Source organism: Physeter macrocephalus, chromosome 21 (genome assembly GCF_002837175.3).
Source record: "Physeter macrocephalus isolate SW-GA chromosome 21, ASM283717v5, whole genome shotgun sequence".
NCBI lineage: Eukaryota > Metazoa > Chordata > Mammalia > Artiodactyla > Physeteridae > Physeter > Physeter macrocephalus.
The window spans coordinates 22170181-22193301 of NC_041234.1; the positions used below are offsets into that span (position 1 = coordinate 22170181).

The following is a 23121-nucleotide window of genomic DNA, read 5'->3' on the forward strand; positions in this document are numbered from 1 at the left end:
AGCCAGGCCTGGGGAAACTTCCATTTGCATTCCTTCCCCTTTGGTGATGCCTGAATGGTTAGCTCGCTGTGGTTAGTCCGTTTGGTTGGTTAATGAACTGAGCAAAGAGGTTAAGGTCATAGTTTTGATCCCAGGGGCTGATTTACCTCTCCACTTGTGTACACCATCCCTCCTCCCCTACCCCGAATGTCTATGCTTCCCCCCACTTCCAGGTCTTTGTACAGTTTTTTTCACTCTACCAAGAATCATCTGGCTCTAGCCCCTAGTTATTATTTTTAATAGATCTTTATTAGAGTATAATTGCTTCACAATACTGTGTTAGTTTCTGTTGTACAACGAAGTGAATCAGCCACATGCATACATATATCCCCATATCCCCTCCCTCTTGCGTCTGCCTCCCACCCTCCCATCCCACCCCTCTAGGTGGTCGCAAAGCACCGAGCTGATCTCCCTGTGCTATGCGGCTGCTTCCCACTAGCTATCAGTTTTACATTTGGTAGTGTATATATGTCCATGCCACGCTCTCACTTCGTCCCAGCTTACCCTTCCCAATCCCCATGTGCTCAGGTCCATTCTCTACGTCTGTGTCTTTATTACTGTCCTGCCCCTAAGTTCTTCAGAGCCATTTTTCTTTTTTTTAGATTCCATGTATAGGTGTTAGCATACAGTATTTGTTTTTCTCTTTCTGACTTACTTCACTCTGTATGACAGACTCTAGGTCCATCCACCTCACTACAAATAACTCAATTTTATTTCTTTTTATGGCTGAGTAATATTCCATTGTATACATGTGGCACATCTTCTTTATCCATTCATCTGTCGATGGACACTTAGGTTGCTTCCATGTCCTGGCTATTGTAAATAGTGCTGCAGTGAACATTGTGGTACATGACTCTTTTTGAATTATGGTTTTCTCAGGGTATATGCCCAGTAGGGGGATTGCTGGGTCGTATGGTAGTCCTATTTTTAGTTTCTTAAGGAACCTCCATACTGTTCTACATAGTGGCCGTACCAGTTTACATTCCCATCAACAGTGCAAGAGGGTTCCCTTTTCTCTACACCCTCTCCAGCATTTATTGTTTGTAGATTTTTTTGATGATGGCCATTCTGGCGGGTGTGAGGTGATACCTCGTTGTAGTTTTCATTTGCATTTCTCTAATGATTAGTGGTGTTGAGCATCCTTTCATGTGTTTGTTGGCAATTTGTATATCTTCTTTGGAGAAATGTCTATTTAGGTCTTCTGCCCATTATTGGATTGGGTTGTTTGTTTTTCTGATATTGAGCTACACGAGCTGCTTGTATATTTTGGAGATTAATCCTTTGTCAGTTGCTTCATTTGCAAATATTTTCTCCCATTCTGAGGGTTGTCTTTTCGTCTTGTTTATGGTTTCCTTTGCTGTGCAAAAGCTTTGAAGGTTGATTAGGTCCCATTTGTTTATTTTTGTTTTTATTTACATTAGAACCTATTTCTTAATTTGAGAATAGTTTGCCTTCTGTAGAGATAAGTTTTGAAATGAGAAAAAGTTATTTTCAAACATAATTGTGATTATGTTTTAAAATAATTTTATCTTTTAGAGATATTAAAATATGGGAACTTGCTTCAAAATAATATATAAGTGGGAGAAATGGAGTGTGGGGCAGATGAAATAAGATGAACCATAAGTTAGCAATTGTTGAATCTGGGTGACGGGTACATGGGGATTCATTGTACAATATGTTTGCATAAAATAAAATAAAAAAGTAAAAATACTTTGGGAGTTCTTCAGAGGAAAATTAAAACTTAAAAAGATTTTATACTTCAAAGGGTAAGCTTTAGTTTCATGGAAAAGTCACTTATGTGGAATACTCCATTTTCTGATTGTGCCAAGCAAATGAGGCATTATTATATGGTGCTTTTGGTCACCTACAGTTGTGCACTGAAACTTTTGTTCTCAATTTTTTCCTTTTTTTTTTTTTTTTTTTTTTTTTTGCGTTACGAGGGCCTCTCACTGTTGCGGTCTCTCCCGTTGCGGAGCACAGGCTCCGGACACGGGTCTTTTGTCTCCTTAGATAGGTTTATTCCTAGGTATTTTATTCATTTTGTTGCAATGGTAAATGGGAGTGTTTCCTTAATTTCTCTTTCTGATTTTTCATTGTTGGTATATAGGAATATCAGAGATTTCTGTGCATTAATTTTATATACTGCAGCCTTACCAAATTCACTGTTTAGTTCTAGTAGTTTTCTGGTGGCATCTTTAGGATTTTCTATGTATAGTATCATGTCATCTGCAGACAGTGACAGTTTTAGTTCTTCTTTTCCAATTTGTATTCCTTTTATTTCTTTTTCTTCTCTCATTGCCGTGGCTAAGACCTCGAAAACTATGTTGAATAAGAGTGGCGAGAGTGGACATCCTTGTCTTCTTCCTGATCTTAGAGGAAATGCTTTCAGTTTTTCACCATTGAGTATGATGCTTGCTGTGGTTTTGTCATATATGGCCTTTATTATGTTGAGGTAGGTTCCCTCTCTGCCCTTTTTCTGGAGAGTTTTTCCTCATAAATGGTGTTGAATTTTGTCAAAAGCTTTTTCTGCATCTATTGAGATGATCATATGGTTTTTATTCCTTAATTTGTTAATGTGGTGTATCACATTGATTGATTTGCGTATATTGAAGAATCCTTGAATCCCTGGGATAAATCCCACTTGATCATGGTGTATGATCCTTTTAATATGCTGTTGGATCCTCTTTGCTAGTATTTTGTTGAGGATTTTTGCATCTATGTTCATCAGTGATATTGGTCTATAATTTTCTTTTTTTGTGATATCTTTTTCTGGTTTTGGTATCAGGGTGATGGGGGCTTTGTAGAATGAATTTGGGAGTGTTTCTCCCTCTGCAATATTTTGGAAGAGTTTGAGAAGGATCAGCGTTAGCTCTTCTCTAAATGTTTGATAGAATTCGCCCGTGAAGCCGTCTGGTCCTGGACTTTTGTTTGTTGGAAGATTTTTAATTATGGTTTCAATTTCATTGCTTGTCATAAGTCTGTTTATATTTTCTAAGTCTTCCTGGTTCAGTCTTGGAAAATTGTACCTTTTCAAGTATTTGTCCATTTCTTCGTGGTTGTCCATTTTATTTGCATATTGTTTTTCATAGTAGTCTCTTATAATCCTTTGTATTTCTGCAATGTCAGTTGTGATTTCTCCTTTTTCATTTCTAATTTTATTGATTTGCGTCCTCTCCCTTTTTTTCTTGATGAGTCTGGCTAAGGGTTTATCAATTTTGTTTATCTTCTCAAAGAACCAGCTTTTAGTTTTATTGATCTTTGCTATTGTTTTCTTCATTTCTATTTCATTTATTTCTGCTCTGATCTTTATGATTTCATTCCTTCTGTTGAGGTGTGATTGAATTGCTGTAAACTTCCCCCTTAGAACTGCTTCTGCTGTGTCCCATAAGTTTTCAGTTGTCGTGTTTTCATTGTCATTTGTTTCTACGTAATTTTTTATTTCTTCTTTGATTTCTTCAGTGATCTCTTGGTTATTTAGTAGCGCACTGTTTAGCCTCCATGTATTTGTGTTTTTTACAGTTTTTTACCTGTAATTGACTTCCACTCTCATAGTGTGGTGGTCAGAAAAGATGCTTGATATGATTTTAATTTTCTTAAATTTTCCGAGGCTGGATTTGTGACCCAAGATGTGATCTATCGTGGAGAATGTTCCATGTGCACTTGAGAAGAAAGTGTATTCTGCCACTTTTGGGTGGAATGTTCTATAAGTATCAATTAAATCTATCTGGTCTGTTGTGTCATTTAAAGCTTGTGTTTCCTTATTTATTTTCTGTTTCGATGATCTGTCCATTGGTGTAAGTGAGGTGTTAAAGTCCCCTACTATTATTGTGTTACTGTCGATTTCTCCTTTCATGGTTGTTAGCATTTGCCTTATGTATTGAGGTGCTCCTATCTTGGGTGCATAAACATTTATAATTGTTATATCTTCTTCTTGGATTGATCCTTTGATCATTATGTAGTGTCCCTCCTTATCTCTCATAAGAGTCTTTATTTTAAAGTGTATTTTATCTGATATGAGTATTACTACTCCAGCTTTGTTTTGATTTCCATTTGCTTGGAATATCTTTTTCCATCCCTTCACTTTCAGTCTGTACGTGTCTCTAGGTCTGAAGTGTATCTCTTGTAGATGGCATATATATGGGTCTTGTTTTTGTATCCATTCAGCCAGACTGTTTCTTTGGGTTGGGGCATTTAATCCATTTACATTCAAGGTTATTATCGATATGTATGTTCCTATTACCATTTTCTTAATTGTTTTGGGTTTGTTTTGTGGGTCTTTTCCTTCTCTTGTGTTTCCCACCTAGAGAAGCTTCTTTAGCATTTGTTGTAGAGCTGGTTTGGTGGTGCTGAATTCTCTTAGCTTTTGCTTGTCTGAAAAGCTTTTAATTTCTCCATCGAATCTGAATGAGATCCTTGCTGGGTAGAATAATCTTGGTTGTAGGTTTTTCTCTTTCATCACTTTAAGTATATCCTGCCACTCCCTTCCGGGCTGCAGAGTTTCTGCTGAAAAATTTGTTGATAATCTTATGGGGATTCCTTTGTATGTTATTTTTTGTTTTTCCCTTGCTGCTTTTAATATTTTTTCTTTGAATTTAATTTTTGTTAGTTTGATTAATGTGTGTCTTGGTGTGTTTTTCCTAGGGTTTATCCTGTATGGGACTCTCTGTGCTTCCTGGACTTGGGTGGCTATTTCCTTTGGAAGTTTTCAACTATAGTCTCTTCAAATATTTTCTCAGACCCTTTCTTTTTCTCTTCTCCTTCTGGGACCCCTATAATTCGAATGTTGGTGCATTTAGTGTTGTTCCAGAGGTCTCTGAGATTGTCTTCAATTCTTTTCATTCTTTTTTCTTTATTCTGCTCCTTGGCAGTTATTTCCACCATTTTGTCTTCCAACTCACTTATTCGTTCTACTGCCTCAATTATTCTGTTATTGATTCCTTCTAGTGTATTTTTCATTTCAGTTATTGTGTTGTTCACCTCTGTTTCTTTGTTCTTTAGTTCTTCTAGATCTTTGTTAAACAAATTTCTTGTATTTTCTCAAGGCATGCCTCCATTCTATTTCGGAGGTTCGAAATCATCTTTACTATCATTACTCTGAATTCTTTTTCAGGTAGATTGCCTGTTTCCTCTTAATTTATTTGGTCTTGTCGGTTTTTACCTTGCTCCTACATCTGTGACAATTTTTTTTTGCCCTCTCATTTTCTAGTTTTTTTAATGAGTGGGATTGTGTTCTTGTCTTACTGGTTGTTTGGCCTGAGGCTTCCAACACTGGAGTTTGTAGGCTGTTGGGTAGAGCTGAGTCTTGGTGCTGAGGTGAGGACCTCCATGAGACATCACTCCAGTGAATATTCCCTGGGGTCTGAGGTTCTGTGTTAGTCCAGTGGTTTGGACTCAGAGCTCCCACCTCAGGAGCTTCGCCTGACCCCTGGCAGTTCACTTGGGGGTTCCTCCCATCTCCTTGGGCGTCAGGGTCCCCCACCAGTGGCTGTAAGTCACCCTAGTTGTGGGGAGATGCTAACTTGGAGTCTTCCCACACCACCATCTTGACTCTGCCCCCTCTAGCCCCTAGTTCTTGAGATCCAATGTCATTTCGTCAGCAAAGCCTTACTTGCCCCCCAGACATGGTCATGTGCCTGAGTTTACATTCTCATGGTGCCCTGTACTTCTCTAGTGTGGCATTTATTGGTATTTATAATTCTACATTTGTTTTTTTCATATTGCTTAATGTCTGTCTCCTTGTGTTAGTTTGGGTAGTGTTCAGCTGCAAGTAATAGAAAACTTGACTGATTGTAGTTTAAATACATGAGGGTTTATTTATTTCCCACAACAAGACAGGACATCCAGCAATGGTCGAATGGCTCAATCATGCCACACAGGACTCAGACTACTTTTCTCTTCTTTCTCTGCTATCTATAGCAAGTATGTTCCAGTCCTCATGTTTACAAGATGACTGCTGCTTCTCAGTCATAGCATCTGTGTTCCAACTAGAGAGAAAGGAGAAGAGGAAAAGTGAGCATCAGTTGACAACCGTTTATGTCTCATGGCCAGAACTGGGTCACATGGCAACTTCTGGTTGCAAAGGAGTCTTAAAAAGTTAAGTTGTTGTTGTTGCTGGTTAGTGTTTAAAACCTATAGAATAGAGCCAAGTCAGAGAGAAAGGGTAAGCCAATTAAAGTGGACCAACCTCTAGTGCCTTCCCTACTCTCTTATTTTTTTTTTTTTTTTGTGGTACGCGGGCCTCTCACTGTTGTGGCCTCTCCCGTTGTGGAGCACAGGCTCTGGACGCACAGGCTCAGCAGCCATGGCTCACGGGCCCAGCCGCTCCGCGGCATGTGGGATCTTCCCGGACCGGGGCACGAACCCGTGTCCCCTGCATTGGCAGGCGGATTCTCAACCGCTGCGCCACCAGGGAAGCCCCCTACTCTCTTATTGAACTTCAATAAGAGAGGAGGGACTGTGTTTCTTTTGTTCGCCATTGCAGTAGGTCCACCTTGTATAATATCTGTCCCATTGTAGGTACCTGATAAGCATTTTGTTAAATGTTAATAAATGAATTCTAGCAGGGAGCATCTCCCACTCTAGGTCTTAAGAGGGACCAGAAGAGGATAGATGGATCAATGCCATCTTACCACTATGGGTAAGAAGAATTTAAAGTGGACACCATCAGGGGTCCCACTAGCCTTTACATTGCCTTTGCATGAATTAGGAAAAGGCACCCACCCCTTCCTCAAGACACATTACTGCCATCTACTGGAAAATTATCTTCATAAAATGGTAAATCTACCACACCTATTTTGAATGGTGCCCCCATAGATGCAGTGAGGTCATTCACCAAACAACCTGCACAGCCACATGTGGCCATCTTGCAGGAAACATATGCATGCATTACCAGTAGGGTAGAGGTGGCCAATGAAGAAGCCATCACACCTGCCTCTGGAAGCAGAGGAGGGGGACCCTTCCTGTGGAGCAAGCCTGAAGATTTTACCAGGGCTGATGAGAGCTTGCCGTATGTAAAGACTTATTATTCTGAGGTAGCAGGGGTATGGTAAGAAGACCAGAAAGTGTGTTTGAGTTCCGCTCTTCACTTTCTGTCTCTATAATACTGTTAGAATCACTTAATCCTTCTAAATTTCTATTTCCTCATCTCTAAATTAGAGACAAGAACTCCTGCCTCAAGAGGTGTGTTTGAGTATCCAATGAGATAGTGTACATGAAAGGGTTTGGGAATCTGCTCAGCATTAGATAAATGTCAGCAATTGTCAGCATGGAGAGCTGATAGGAAATACTGAGTGAGTGTTCCAATCTTATCTCTACCACTGCCCAGCTACATGGCCTTGGGCATGTTTCTTAATTTCTCTGGGGCTCAGTCTTCTCATCTGTAAAATAGGTCTGATGATATTAGAATCTACTACCCAGGAAAGCTGTGAGGATTAAAAATAGTAGTAGTAAGTGTTAAATAAATGTTAACTACTAACTTTAAGGCAATTGTGCCTTGTATGATACTCTGCATTTTACAGGCAGTATTTCATTGAAATTGTTAAATAAGTCACCTTTGACTTTTGGGGAAACAAAAACCAGAAAATGAAATGTAACAAGGTTCCTAGGCCTTTTTGCAAAGAGAGTCAAGACTGTGGGAAAAGAGTGAATCAGCATATTTCTGTGACTCAGGGTCTGTTGTGATGTCTCTGCTGTGTGAAAAGGAAACCTCCTTTTGGTAGACCTTCTCTTCCCCTTCCCCACCCCACCCCACCCCAACTCCAAACACTCTTGGCCATTGGGCTTCCCTGGTGGCGCAGTGGTTGAGAGTCCGCCTGCTGATGCAGGGGACGCGGGTTCGTGCCCCGGTCCGGGAGGATCCCACGTGCTGCGGAGCGGCTGGGCCCGTGGGCCATGGCCGCTGGGCCTGCGCGTCCGGAGCCTGTGCTCCGCGACGGGAGAGGCCACAACAGTGAGAGGCCCGCGTACCGCAAAAACAAACAAACAAACAAACCAAAAAACCACACAAACACTCTTGGCCAAATCTGGATGCTGGTCCTACTAGGTTGTAGCTAAATTTTCTCACTAAGTTGGTCAGTGAGATTGATTTCATGGAAATTTCATTATTTTACAAAGCAAAAAAGAACCAAGGGGCAGAAGGCCAGGCAGGCAGGCAGGGTAGGTCAGGCGGTTTCTTGGTTCTTACGTGCTCTCGTTCTCCCTTCCACACCGTCCTCCACAGCCCCTCTGGGATAGAGCCCTGTGACTGCAGAGAAAATCTGTCAGATACTGGATCAGAGAAACAGTAGGGCAGAGGGTTTTGAAATAAAAAGCAAGCAACAAACTTGTGAATTCAAGTGCTGTTATAATAGCTGGCTTTCTCGTACAGTCTCCGAGAGCCCAGTGGGTCTGTCTGGTAACAATATTTTATCCTGTCCTCTTTTCCATTTGTCTCCCCTTCACCACTGTAATGACCCTCCCCCTAATCTCTTCAGGATATAGAATTATGGGGGAAACAAGAGGTTTTCCCTTCATTTTTTCACATCGCATTTCACTGGAGTAAATAGTACTTCATTTTCCTTCCTTCTGCCCCACAGAAGGAAAGCTATGTTGAGCACCTGAGTTCCTGGGCTTGGCTGCTATGTGGCCTGAAGCTGACATCTTTTGTGCATGTCATGGTTTATAGTAGAGTGGTTAAAAATCAGCTCCCATTCTGGTGACTAAATTTTATTGACTTTTCCAGGGCCTGTGGTGGGACTGACATGTCCCCCATTTAATTACTTCCTCCTTTTTGACAGCAGATTGAGTTAACCAGAGGACACGCAGGTGGCTCTGGGGCCAGGGAACTTGGAGTGGCCATGGCGAGGCAGCTGAGAGGGGGCCAGGGTGAGCACAGGCTGGGGATGTAACAACCTGCTGGCAGTTGTGAGCTGTGGTTTTACGGTTGCACTGGGGGCAATAACCAAACAGTGGGGCTTTTGGACTAATTTGAAGAATGCTTTACATAAATCCCAGCTGCTAGCCATATGTCCAACCCGTGTAGAGGGGAGGGTGTATTTCCCTGAGCTCTTGTTTCCTTCCCTGGAAGTCAAGACTAACCAAGCCTCTAAATGCCTAGCCCCAGTCTTTAGGGGAGGATGGTCGGCCACAAAAGCTTGAGCTGATTTAATCACAACCTAAATTTATATTATGCTTTACCACATTTTCCCTTCCAATAACATTGTGTCATTTTGTCCTAATAGAACCCCACAGTATAAGCCAGGTAGGAATCCTCCATTTACAGATGAGAACACCGAGGCCCAGAGAGCCTGTGACCAATAATAAAAGCAAACAGGTTGGCACTTACTAAGTGTCAGGCAGGTTTCTAGACCCTTGAGAGCTATTAATCCATTTCATGCTTGTATCAGTCCTACAAGGCAGGTACCATTATTATCCCTGCTTCATTGAAGAGGGAACTAGGTCCAGAGACGTTACTTAACTTTCCCATGGTCACACAGCTAGTAAGTAGTGGAGCTGGAATTTAAACCCAGGTAGTGTGGCTCCAGAATCTATATTTATAACCATTATACATGCTGCCAGCCAGCTTGACAGTGACAGCTGGAATTCACGTGCAGGTACTCACATTCCAAGTTCAGGTTTTCCCCTGTGCCACACCCCTCCTCTGAAATTTGCTCCTTAAAGATCCGTAATTCCTGAAAGCATTAGGTGCAGCCATCTAGATTTGGATTCTTTTCATCTGGTATTGCGAAGTCTTTCACTTAAATTTATTTGATTAATCCCACCCTACCTACTTACCATGAAGTCAGAGGCATACCCAGTCCAAAGGAGCTGTAATGCGTTAGGAAATTACTCCCAAACCAAGACTTCGGAAAAATACAGGTATCTAGGTGTTGTAAGTTGTAAAGCTTGGCAGCCTAATGCCTGGAACAGGTATTTTCTCTCTCGTCCTTCCCTGGGAAGACTGGGTGTGGCTCTCACAGGACTGGCTGATTTTGTGAGCAAACGCGCTCCCAACTTTTACACACCCAGAGAGTCGGCCTCTGCCTTTGGGAAAAGGTCACTCCAGGCCTGACTTCCCTGACAAGTATGGGTTTCTTAACTAAGGTGTCTCCACCAGCCTGTGGTAACTGTGAACCAACCAGGCGGAAGGGAGGGAGCTGTTTTCATGCGATAGTATCTTCAGCTGCCCAACTTTCTCGCAAGAGAAAACCAGTAAAAGCTTTGCTCTGCATTCACTTCTGCCCCAAAGAAAACCTCTGGGTGTGTCCAGATTTTATTATTTTATAGACAAAACCAAATGTAGACCAAACCCAAATTAGATTTTATGACTCCCACTTTCAGTTCTGAATAGCAATTTTCTTTCCTCATTTGCAAACTAACTCTGTAGCCACGCATTGGGTAACATGAAACAACACAACACAACTTTGGCTGAGAAACCACAAACATCGACTATTAGAAAGAGAAGAGCAAAATGGTTTGGGTCGTAGTCATCATTAGTCATATTTATTTAATTTGGGGGCAATGGTCTATTCCTCTAGGCTGGATTCCCCCAGAAGCTGACTCTGTGACAAGGATTTGGGTGCATGTAGTTTCTTTGGGAGGTGACTCCAGGAAGTATCACTAAGGGGTGGAGAAGTGAGACAGAGAAGAGAAGGAAACCAACTCATAGTGTCAAAACTGGTTACCACTGTAGGCGACAGTCCTGCTGGGGATCCCAGGGAGATGGTATGGAACATGCCTCCAAGTCCCACCCGACGGGTGGGGAAGCTGGGATCTTTCTCCACCATCTCCTGTCGGTTACTGGCTTAGGGCTGCCCCTATGTGAGTTACCTCCCCAGCACCCTGGCCTCTCCCACCTATGGGCTGAGAGCATCTCATTTGCTTACAGTAAGAAGGCATCAGGCTACATGGGGACAGCGAGTGCCAAGGAGACGAGAGCAGGACACTGACATCATCTGCTGCTCTCTGCTTAAGAGCTGAGCCAGTTTATGAAGGAGAAAGTTCTGAGGGCACACAATATATTGGAGTTAGGATTCTTTTGGTTGCAAGTGACAGAATTCCAGCTCAACCTAGCTTAAGAACAACAGCAAAAAGTAATATTAGCTCCAGATGCACAAGAAATGCTGTCAGGGCGCTGCCTTCTGTCCATCTCTTGCTTCTGCTCTCTTCTTTGTTGGCCTTACGGTCCGGCTGGCTGAGAAGAGATTGGAAGAAAGATGGCAACTCTAGGCTCACATGATCCTTACTCCTCGTGATCTCACAGGAGGAGAGCACCTTTTTCTAACAGCTCTGCTGAAAATCTTGAAGAAGGCTTTGATTGACCTGTTGTGGGTCACGTGCTCATCCCTGTACCAGATGATGTGACCAGGAGGATGGAGCAGTCTGACCGAGCAGACTCAGGCCATGTGTTGTGTTGGGGAGGATGGTGTCATGCTACCCAAATATCACGGGCCAAGCAGAACATGGGGGACCTGAGGGAGGGGTGGTTCTAGAAGTCTGCTGATAAACCACCATTTAAACAGACAAACAAACAAACAAAAACCAGAAGCCCCGATGTATAGCTGATTTCTATGGTGTAGATATTCCCACCATTACCAACTTCAGGCTAGCAACATGATGTCACTAAACATGGGATTGAGAAGAGATGCATACAGTCAGTCCTCATGAGACAGTATCAGCTGGCTCCAGCACACCACTGAGTGATTCCCACACACAGGGACCCTGGGCAGACAGTGTGGCCACTACGGCTGTAAAAGACAAGGCCAAGGTCTAGCTTGTGGAGCCTTGGTAACCATGAAGACCCAGGTTAAGAACTCACAAGGCAGCTTGCTTTGTTCGGCATGTGTGATGCTTAGGATGGACTAATATACTAAAATCAACATTCTTCCCCCACAGTCTTTGCCTTGCAAGCACTTCCAGGAAACACTTAACTGACAATCTGATGATCTAAAAATAATGTTTAGCAACATGTACTCTCCTATGGCGTACACTCCAGAAGGCAGGGATCTTTGGCTAGTTAGTTTAGTGCTCTATCCCCAAGGTCTAGAAGAGAGCTCAGGAAAACACACAGGCACTCAGTATTTGTCAGTTAGGATGGATTCCCCAACAGCACACATGTACACACCTAGTGAGTCACCAGCCCCTTGCTTGTGATGTTCGAGGCGTGCAGACCTCACTGTGTATCTCAAAGCCGCCTCCGCAGGCCTCCCAGACTTTCTCTTCCTAGTCCTGGAAGGGCCCACAATCCACATGCCACACTGCTTCCTGGTGTGAGGAAATTGTGACTTTGGCCCTTTGGCCTGTAATTGCCATTTTGTTCTCCTTACTCCTTGATTTCACCAGCGTGGTGCTGTTTGTTGTTTTACACCAGGAGGGGCGGCTCTCCCTTCCTGCCTTGGGGCTCAGCCCTTCCCAGGCAGGGGCCTATCGTGACCATGATGGCTCCTCCTCATTAAGTCACAGGAGTGTCCAGGGCTTGTCTGATTAGAGTTTCCTAACACGTTGGTACAGAGAACTTTCTGCCTTTGCAGTTCTTTTGTTTGAAAATAAAAAGCATAGCTAGGAAGCTGCAAGGTTAGAAAGTTGTTAACTACACACACACACACACACACACACACACACACACACACACACACTCACACCAAACGAGATTTGCTGATAACAGGAGAATGGGAAGGCCTGAAGTTGAGGGAGCATTTCAAGGTCACAGGCAAGGAGGGGCCTGCGGTGGTGGCGATGGAAAAGATGAATAGACAACAGTTGAATGCATTATTTAGCGTGTTCCACATCGCAAAGCCAAGGATGGTTCCTTCGCACCAGAAGATTTGATGTATCGGGCTGGCTGTCTCCTCAGAGGACACCCCCCAGTCTCCTCTGGAGTTCATGGAGACATGGTTGTCTAGGTGACAACTGTCAGGCAAGAAGCTGCAAGCTGAAGAAGAAAATCGCCTCAGCTAATAGACCGGCGTGCTATTATGCACCTGAAGGTTTAACTGCTATATTACCCTGAAAGAGTCATTTGGAGGGGAGAAAGGAGCTGGCTTTTCCCTGGGCTACATCAGTGAATTCAATTTCTATTGAAGAGAGACTAGCATCTTAAAAACCACGGTGTGTGGAGCTTCGAGTCCTTTTCTTCTTTCTGTGAGAAATGATTTAATAATGAACTTACAACTGCAGGGCCTCCAGTCAGCCCCCTGGAGTCTTGAAGAGAGAAGAGGCAGTGTGGAGGGGCTGGTGGCTGGCAGGCTCCATCCTGTTCTGTCCCTGCTCGGGCCCAGGCTCTGTGACTGAGGTTACCCCAGAGCAACTTGGTTCAGACGCGGGTAGAGCCTGAGCGATCATTTTCCTCCCTCCTAAGATTGCCTGGTGCCTCTAATTAACGGTTGTGAATTCCTTAGATGAGGTTGTTATCAGATGGAAAGGGGCTAATTGTACCGGTCACAATATTAACCTCTTCCAGAAGCAAGGGTGTGTGTGTGGGGGGTGTGTGTGTGTGGGGGGGGGGGGGGTGTCTGTGTGCCTGTGTGCGTGCGTGCACACCTTGGTTCTTTCTGCAAATGAGGCAGAAAAGCCTGAGAATCATTGGCATTCTTTGGCATCAAGACCCTGGCAAATGAAAGACTGTATTCACTAAGACTTTTTTACCAAGCAAAGAGCGGTCAGCATTTACTGGGCTCTCTCTCTGTGCCTGTGAGGGCACTAAGCGCTTTACCAGCTTGATCACATTTAACCCTCAGCGTTCTTGAGTCTTAAGAGTGATTATTATTATCTTCAGTCTACAGATGGAGAAACCAAGGCTTAGTGAGTTTAGGAGACTTGTCCAAGGCCCCACCCATGCCAGCAAATGTGAGGGCCTTTTACATTCAGAAGATCCCACCTAAGGCTGAAGGCTGAGCAGGGGAACTTGAGATTCCTTCATTAAGAGGAAAGTAGATGCTTCTGCGCAAGGACCTGGACAGCTTGGCCAGGGCTATCCTGCTCTCCACTCACCCGGGCGACCTCTTGCCTTAACTTCTGCCCCAATTCCTGGCTCTGCCCTGTGTTTTCTTTGGCCCCATTCTTGGACTACACACAATAGCTCTGTTCTATTCCCTTGTGGCTCAAGTATCTGGCCTTCAGTTTGCCTACAGGCCATCACAGGCAGCCCTCCTAAGTTATACATATGTTGGCTGGTCTCTACCACGGGCTGGATGCTGCTGGGAAGCTGAAGAGGCCAAGATAAATGGCAGCAAGGCATTGCCTTGAGGAAGCTCTCTCTCTAGAGAGAGAATGAGATGTGAAATTATGCAATCAACACAGCATGATCAGCATACTACTACTACCAATAATGAAAGAATAACATTAATAACAAAACAACTGTTTTTGGCGTGCTTCCTATGTGGCAGGCCTTGTGCTGAGCACTGGAAATAAGCCTGTGATGTAGGTACTACTATTATTTCCACTCTAAAGGTTAGAAAATTAAGGCATACAGAGATTAGATCATTTGCCCAAGGTCATACTTGTAGTAAATGGCAGAGCAGGAATTTAAACTAAGGCACTCTGTCTCCAAAGCTGACTCTGTTAACCACTATGCTCTATTGCACATATACAGACCAGTGCAGAAGCATGTGTATATTATAAAGGAAGCCCAGATGAAGGACAGAAATTCCTTCCTAAGTATAGTGGTTCACTGGAAGAGAAAGAGAAAAGGTATAAATAGGAGGGGGAAAGGCCGTGTGTCCAGAACCCTGAAGACACAGACCAGACATTGGGCTTCTGTTTTTGACCTTATGGCCTGTATCTGAGGTTGCATAACAAATCATTTCAAAGCTTAGTGGCTTAAAACAACAATAATTGTTTATTATTGCTCATGGTTTCTGTGGGTCAGCGATTCAAGAGTGGCTCATTTGCATGGTTTCTGACTCAAGATCTCTCATGAGATTGCACTTATGTATCAGCTGGGGCTGCAGCCATCCAATATAGCTCACTCACATGGCTGGTAAGTTGGTTCTGTAACCAAAGTTCTTCTCAATATGCGTCACTCCACAGGGCTGCTTGAGTGTCCTCATGACATGGTGGCTGCCTTTCCCAGAGCAAGGGATCCAACAGACCAAGGTAGAAGCTGTAATGCCTTTATGACTTATATGTAAGTCACACAGTGTCATATCTGCTGTATTCTATTGTCTATATACACCGGCTCTGATTCAACATAGGAGGGGACAGAAGGACACAAATATCAAAGGGCCAAGATCACTGGGAACTATTTTGTAGTCCACCAACCAGAGTTTAAAGTTCTCATGTACTGAATGCAAAAATCTCTACAGTCCTTCCATCCCCTACTTGCCTTAGGTTTGCCATTCCAAGCTATAGTCTTAGGATCGAGGGGCTAAGTATTTATGAGGAGACCGTATGTTTGGTATCTTAGAAGCCCTATTGTCCTGGACAAAATGGTGACTTTGATGAGGAGGAAAGAAGGGAATACAAGGCTGATAGGGAAGCTGGGAAGAGGGGCTGGAACTGGAGACACCTGTAGGTCTTTAGGTAACTAAGCCAAAGTACCAAACCCCCTGGAGATCTACTATCATTTAGACCACTGGCCAGGCCCATGTTCTGGTCCATAAATCCTATGGGGACAGAATCTATTTAGCCAGATTCTTTTGCTTCCAGATTGGATGTCTGCTTTTTGACTACATGCAGAAGGAAGTCACAAGCAGTTTTCTGTGGGAGAACTTGGATCCTACTTTCTTTCTTTTACTCTGGATTATGTATATCTGGAAGTATCAAAGCCATTGATGAATAAGTGGCTATTCAATGGTAAGTTAAAATACTATATTTGAAACAAACAGGGATTTAACAGACTCAGTACTTTGTGGCATCCTACTGTGTGCTGGGCTAGATAGCCTGCTAGATATCAGGATAAGGGAAGGAAGGTGGTACTTCCCTTATGGTGCTTGTGAAAGACATGTATTAACCAAATAACAATACAGGTAAATGTCTCATTATGAACCGAGGCAAACACTATAAAGGAAAGGACATGACATCAGGAGATTAAAAATTGAAAACACTAAGGAAGTGGGTTTGAGCTGAGAGCTGAAAGATAAATAGGTTAAAAAAAATGGGAGGAAGAACATTGCAAGCAGCAGGAACAGCACGTGCAAAATGTGTTTGTGGAACTGAAAGGGCCCTAGTGTGGCTGAAACAGAGGGAGTGAAGGGGGGTATGATGTAAGATGAGGGTGGAGAGGCCATCAGGGACCAGATCACGTGGGATCTTATATAGCCACGTTAAGGATGTTGGTTGTAATCCTGAACAATGGGTAGCCTTTGAAAGGTTTTAAAGCTATACAGTGACGTGATCAGATTTGTGCTTTGGAAATATCACTGTCCACCATATGGAGCCTGAACTAGTGAGGCTAAGACTGGAGGTAGGAAAAGCAGTTAGGAGGGAGGCTATGTCCAGAAGAGAGATGTTGGCGATTTGGACCAGGAAGTTGGTAATGGAGGTCAAGGGTCAGGTGAGAGTATTAGGGGAGGATGAGAATTAAGAATGGAGGCTCTAAGAGGTAAGAGGAAGAACGTGGTGTGTGAAAGGCAGGTTGGGTAAAGCAAGGTAGGACTTAGTCTGCAGAAGGAGGGCTGTGTAGTGCCTGGAGTGTTTGAGCAATGAACTTCGTTGCTAAGTGGCATTGGCCGTTCCTGTGTAGGGTTCTGGTGTGTAAGTACCTTTGGAGCTGTAAGCAATACATCTGTAATGATCAGTGTTGCTATTCTATCAAACAGCAGCCATGTCATGTCACCAAGTGCTCCCTGGAGGCCTTCATTGAATAGAGCAGTTCTTCTGGCGGTTTTTTATTGTATAGTTTGTAAAACAGGACAGGTGGTGTCAAAAATGGGTTTTCAGGTGGGGCCTTTATGAGTGAACAGTCCTCGAGAGTGACTTCAGACTGCACATCTGAAATTATTACTGAATTTAATTTAAAATATAGGTAGTTTATAAATAGGCAGACCCAAGACCAGTGGAACAGATTCGAGATGGAACCAAATACATATAGGAATGTAGTTATAAATTTCCAAATAGTGTGGGAAAAGAGGGACTGATTAATAAATGGTATTGGGACAACTGGTTAGCCATCTAGATAAACTTAAAAGGAATCCAGTCCTCATATCATATAACAGGACAAATCCCAAATCTGATCCAAGATTTGAATGCAAAAAGATAAAATCTTAAAGATTACTAGTGGAAAACATAGGGAAATTCTTGTATAATCTGGGAGTAAACAAGGCCTTTCTAAGTATGACTTGGAAACTGGAATCCATAAAAGAAAAGGGTGATAAATTTAATTACATGCAAATGAGACTAAACTCTCTGCATGGCAAAAAGAACAATAAATAAAGTTAAATAAATAAATAACTAGAAGAAAAATTGCCAGCCAAATCACAAAATACAAATCTCCCTGAAAAAAAAATTGATACGAGCAACAACCTAACGGGAAAATGGACAAAGGATACAGACAGTTCACAGAAAGGGAAATATAAATGTCTCTAAAAGTTATGAAAAGATGCTCCACTGTGCTCATAATATGAGAAATATAAAATAGAACTATACAAAAGTACCATTTCTTTTTACCTATCAGATTTATGAAAAATAACAACAGCCTACCAAGTGTCTGTTGGCCAAGCTGTGGGAAACAGGCATGCTCATACCTTACCTGTGGGAGGGTAAGTTTGGTATGATCCCCTATGCCAGATGATTTGGCAATATCTGTCAAAACTACAAATGCCTATTCTATTTTGCCCACCTGTTCAACTTCAGTACTCTATCCTATAGAAATACTTGCTCTTACGAAGTGATGTACATGCAAGGCTATTCGTTGCAGCATTATTTGAAATAGCACAAGATTAGACACAACCCCAAATGTCCAACAATTGAGAACTGGTTAAATAAATTATATCACATCTACCCAATAGAATACTATGCAGCCATAAAAATGAATGAGGGCCATCTCTCTATAATGATACAATCAGATCACCAAGATACACTTTGAAGTGAAAAAAAGCAATGAGGAGACCATTATGTACTCTTTGCTATGTTGAGGATGTAGAACTGACATCTATACTCATATTTGTTTGTATTTGCATAAAGAAATTAGGAAACATACACAAGGAGACAACCATATTTCATTGATTCTAAGATATACCTTTTTTTCTCATCTTGACATCTGTGAAATAGGAACGTATCTTTCATTATATGGCATTTTAGAATATAATTAGCTGTATTATCTTTCTTAATGGTACATGAAATAATGATGCAACTTAAAATTGATGATGTCTTAGATTGGATGGAATACAGTAATAACAATAGTTATCTATGAGGAGGGGAGCCTGGGGAAAAGGATGAAGAGGAGTCTTTTCATTTATATGTTTTCAAATGGTTTTTGTTTGAGCATGTGAATCTATGGCCTACTCAAAAGTTGAATAAATAATATTAATAAAAATTTTACATATATATATATATACACGTACACATATACATATACATATTACATATAAGCAGTATATTAGTTCCTGGGGTCTACGTCCTTCTATAGTGATGGCCTGAGTATGAAATCCAGTTCTAAGATGTTAAAATGGGATGCAAACTGACCCACACTCGGAACATGTTAACTGCTAAGAAGACAACAGCTGTGTACTGTGCTGACCTGGGTCCACCTGGAAAGCTGTTGGCCCCTCAGCATTGCAACTGGTTTTGCCAGTAGGCAGCATCACACCTGGCTTTGCCAGTAGGCAGGACACTATTATTTTTCTAGATGCGACTAACGCACCTTTAGTTAGGGAACCAGGAAGACACTGGCTTGTCCTAAAGCTTTATGAGAGATGGAGGCATGCTGTTAAGGCTTCTGTGATGACCTCGTAGACATTTTCAGAGCTCTCAGGCAAAAATCAATGCTTGGGAGAACGTACAACTAAACCAGGATCTTGCTTTTATTTTTTTCTCTCTGTGAAAGACTAGATAAGCTCCAAATTAGATAGGTTTTCCTTTTTGGCATTTATTTTAGTGATGAGAGCAATTGCTTCTCTTCCCCTCCTCCCTACTTCCACAAACCTTCATCAGCCTCTTTTGGGTTGAATGTAGTTTCTAGGTAAGACATTGACAAAAAGCAGGGTGACAGATGCCACAGGAAGGGCCAGATGTATAGCATCTTAAATTGTGTTCCAAACTCATCTTTTTAACGAAAAAGAGAACTGGGAGAAATCCCGGAAGGGATTTTATTTTTGTGAGAGGAAAGGCTAACCTTGTGGAATGCCTAGCTTAGGTTCAAGAGACCTGGATTCTAGGTCCAGGCTCTTCAGCAAACAGATGGATGCTTTCTGTATACTCTTTTAATGGCTCTTTCCCTCAGTTTTCTTATCTGAAAAATGGATGCGATAGTGGTACTTATTCTGCTTTCCTTAAAGGTCTGCAGTGAGAATAAATGAGTTACTGCTTGGGAAGACACTTAAACGCACATCTATCAAAGTTCTACAGATAGAGAGGAGGTTCTATTTTTCCCATCATTTAAAGGCCAATCAGAATGTGTGCAGAGAGGCCATTTGACAGACACTTATCAGGTCTCAGCTTGAGAGTCTTCTTTCCCAACTGCTCTGTGTGACAGTTAGGAAACATCCCTGAACAATGACAGTTGGAAGCAGGGAGGGGCTAGGCTTGTCACCACCTGATGAGGTAACAACGATAATAACTAAATTGTCCTTTCCAAAGTACTTTCACATCCTTCATGTCACATCATCCTCTAACAGTCCTGTGTAGTGGGTATTAGCATTATAATTCCCACATTACAGATGTAGAACCTGAAATTATGAGTGAAGCTGAAAGTTGGACCCAGCTCAAAACTTTGTGCTCCTTCCACAGTACTGCCCTGCCTGCTCTCCTCTTTGCTCTGAACCTATCTCAGCAACATGTCACAGAAACCACAGAAAGCTGGGGCCTGGGCTGTTCTGGAGACCAGAGATGGAAATAGGGAGGGTCAATGGAAACTTTTTCTACTTCTAACACAGGCTATTAGCACACATGTATTAGGACATATGGTGACCATCTGGAACTGGAATCACTTAGGTCATTGCTGAAATTCAGCCCAACAACGCACTCAGGTTGGATGGCATTATAATGCTCTAGTCCTCTAAAATTTTGCTTTCGGGGAGAATGCCCTTGGCAAATGGTGATTAAGAGTAACAGTAATCTGTTGACACACAAAATAAAATGTCAGCCAATGTATGGGGCCTTGGTACTAATTTAGTTGACCTTAAATGTCTTCGGGCAGCTTGTGTCCTAATCTAACCATAGATGTCACTGTTAATGATCTAGCCATGCAAGATTATACCGACAAAAGGGACACCCGCAAAGGGATCCAACTTAGTTCCATAAATCAGGTGCCCCTACTGAGGAGCAAAATTACCAGTTTCAGCTGGCGGTGGGTAGCGCTGGACCAGGGATGGGCGAACTACAGCCCTCAGGCCAAATCTGGCCCCTGACCTTTGTTTGTTTGTTTGTTTAATATTTATTTATTTATTTATTTATGCATTTGGCTGTGCTGGGTCTTAGTTGCGGCACGCGGGATCTCCATTGCTGTGTGTGGGCTCTTAGTTGCAGCAAGCAGGACCTAGTTCCCTGACCAGGGATCGAATCTGGGCCCCCTGCATTGAGAGCATGGAGTCTTAACCTCTAGACCACCAGGGAAGTCCCCCCCCCCGACCTGTTTTTGTAGATAAAGTTGTATTAGAATACAGCCACACTTATTTGTTAAGTGTTGTTGGCTCTGTGCTGTAATGGCCGAGTTTAGTGGTTGATGGGTTGACGGACACTGTGTGGCCCACAAAGTCGAAAATATTTACTATCTAGCCCTTTACGGAAAATGTTTGCCAATTTCTGGTCCAGACAATGAATGTGCAGGTGAGTTCAGACTTGTGAGTGCAGCCCAAAGCGCTGGCCATGTCTCCAAGGGGCCTGGCTCCAGTTGAAAGGGGGCAGTGGTCCCATGGAGTCAAACATCAGGGAACCCTAAACCACATGTTTATAGTTTGTCAGTTTCAGTTGGGGTCTGAAGAGCCTCAGAGACCTGGCTGACCACTCTCTTGGCTGCCCTCTCTACCAGCTTCTATGGCATTTGAATTAAGCTGGAACAGAGTGAGCCCTTGTTAGAAGGCTATTGTGAATGATGTGCCTGGGACATTGGAGGCCTCTCTTAGACAGTTAAGTGACTTGACAGGCAGTCTTCAAGGGTTACTAGAGAAAGCAGTGATAGCAGTGAATCAGGTTCTCACAGCCCTGGAGGAACCTCTTGAACCAGGAACCCAAACTAGTAGACCTTGAGGGACCCTCAGAGATCATCTAGACCAAAAGAATGGAATGGCTTGCTCAGGGGCTCGCCATGAGTTAAGTGGTGAAGTGTTCTAATCCCATTCAGGGTGTTCCTTACCTTTCTACTCACTGTGACCTAACATCAATCCACAGCACATCAATGTCTCAGATACCCAGTGGGCTGCGGGAGTGTTTATAGGTTCGGCATGGCCTATCCCTTATGATCTGGACCTGCTAGGCAGAGATGGTTGTTTTAGGGAAGCCACAAACCCATGGTTATCACTGAAGCTGAGTTTCTTACAGAGGTTAAAGGGATGGGAAGGGTTGTAAGTAAGCCTTTGTGGACATATGGGAGAGGAAGGAAGGAGCTATCTGAAATGGTTGCTGCATGGCTCTTAAATAAAGGTCTGGATGAGTAAACCTGGGTCAGAGCCAAAGGGGCAAGAGTCAGGACAAGTTGCCAAGACACTGGGAAAAAAGCCAAGACATCCCAAGAATAGTGCCAGGATCTACACTGCTGGATAAGAAATCAGTCAGATCAGAATCAGAATCCAAAGTCAGAGTCACTAAGAAAAAGGACAGCCCCGGGAAGGGAAGGGGTTCCATTCTAAACACTGGGATCATGCAGACAGGCTGAGGTCATGGCAACAATATGAGGCATGTTGGGTTAGAGATTCTGTCAGCTGATAACATACCTACTCTCCCATAATAAGGATTAGTGTGGGTTCACGGGGTTCCAGAATGTCAACGTTGTTTTGTAGGTGACTCTGTAAAAGTCTAGAAGAACGATGTGCGAGTTTGGTCTACATGGTGACCACTATTGCTATAAATATGTAGAAGGATAACCAATTAAAAACACCGAGTCTCCAGTCACAGAGTTTCAGGGTACCTACAGAACTACCCAGGGGTCAAGATGGTTGCAGGATTGAGTGTCACATTCTGTTTGGCAAGAACCGAGCACCCACAAATGAGCACAAGGCCAGATAAGTAGACGACCTCAGCAGTACGCTGAACCCAAAGCTAAAAAAGTGGACTAAGAAAGACGTTGAGAAATGAGCCTGGAGGTGTCCCACTGAATGTGGAGCTCTAGCCCAGCTCTCCTTACCACAGACCATTTGGAAATTTGGCTGCTACTCTAGAATAGGGGCCTATGAGTAAAAGTGAAATAACACATGTGCTTGGAAATAAAATCCTGAATAAATTATGAAGCTGAATATCAGCCTCATTTGTCTTCGGTATTTGATCCAAGCCAGCTGAACAAATTTATTGCACACCTGTGGACACCGTACTCTGTAATAGGTACTAGGGGCATGAAGATGAATGGACATAGCCGCTTCCCTCTGGGGCCTTTCTGCTTCATAGAGGAAACACACACATGGACAGATCATTTTGGTATAATTTAGTAAGGGCCAGAGTGTTAAAGGAGCATAAAATAACTCAGTATAGGGTGTTATGGAAGCTCCTGGAAGGAGAGGACACTTGGTTCCCCAATGGGGTCAGTTATGGGATAGTCAGTGAGGCAGGAAGAGAACCAGGGGACATAGAAACCAGGGAATGAAGTAGTGAAAAGGCAACAGTGTCAAATACAGCAGATGACGATGAAACAGTTTTCACCGGATTTGGAAACAAGGAGGTCATTGGTGATCTTAAGGATAGCATGTTTCAGGGGAGCCAGAGTGGGCAGGGGGAGCCAGTGTTGGGGGCTGAATGGAATTGAGGAAATGGATGCAGCCAGCATAGGCTTGTGACTGAAAAGGAAAGGAGGGCAATGGACAG

General features: G+C 43.0%; 2 long non-coding RNA genes across 3 annotated transcripts in view; one reads left to right on the forward strand and one right to left on the reverse strand.

Moving 5' to 3' along the window:
- Positions 1-23121, forward strand: part of LOC114484703 (uncharacterized) — a 204181-nt gene that overhangs the window by 53107 nt on the left and 127953 nt on the right. The gene's annotated exons all lie outside the window — the stretch shown is intronic.
- LOC129391756 (uncharacterized) overlaps positions 5854-23121 on the reverse strand; it is a 31385-nt gene continuing 14117 nt past the window's right edge. Inside the window, exons 2-3 of the long non-coding RNA XR_008616421.1 lie at positions 8222-8281; positions 5854-6023 (exon numbers count right to left, since the gene is read on the reverse strand). This is a non-coding gene — a long non-coding RNA (uncharacterized lncRNA). The remainder of the gene's footprint in view (positions 6024-8221; positions 8282-23121) is intronic.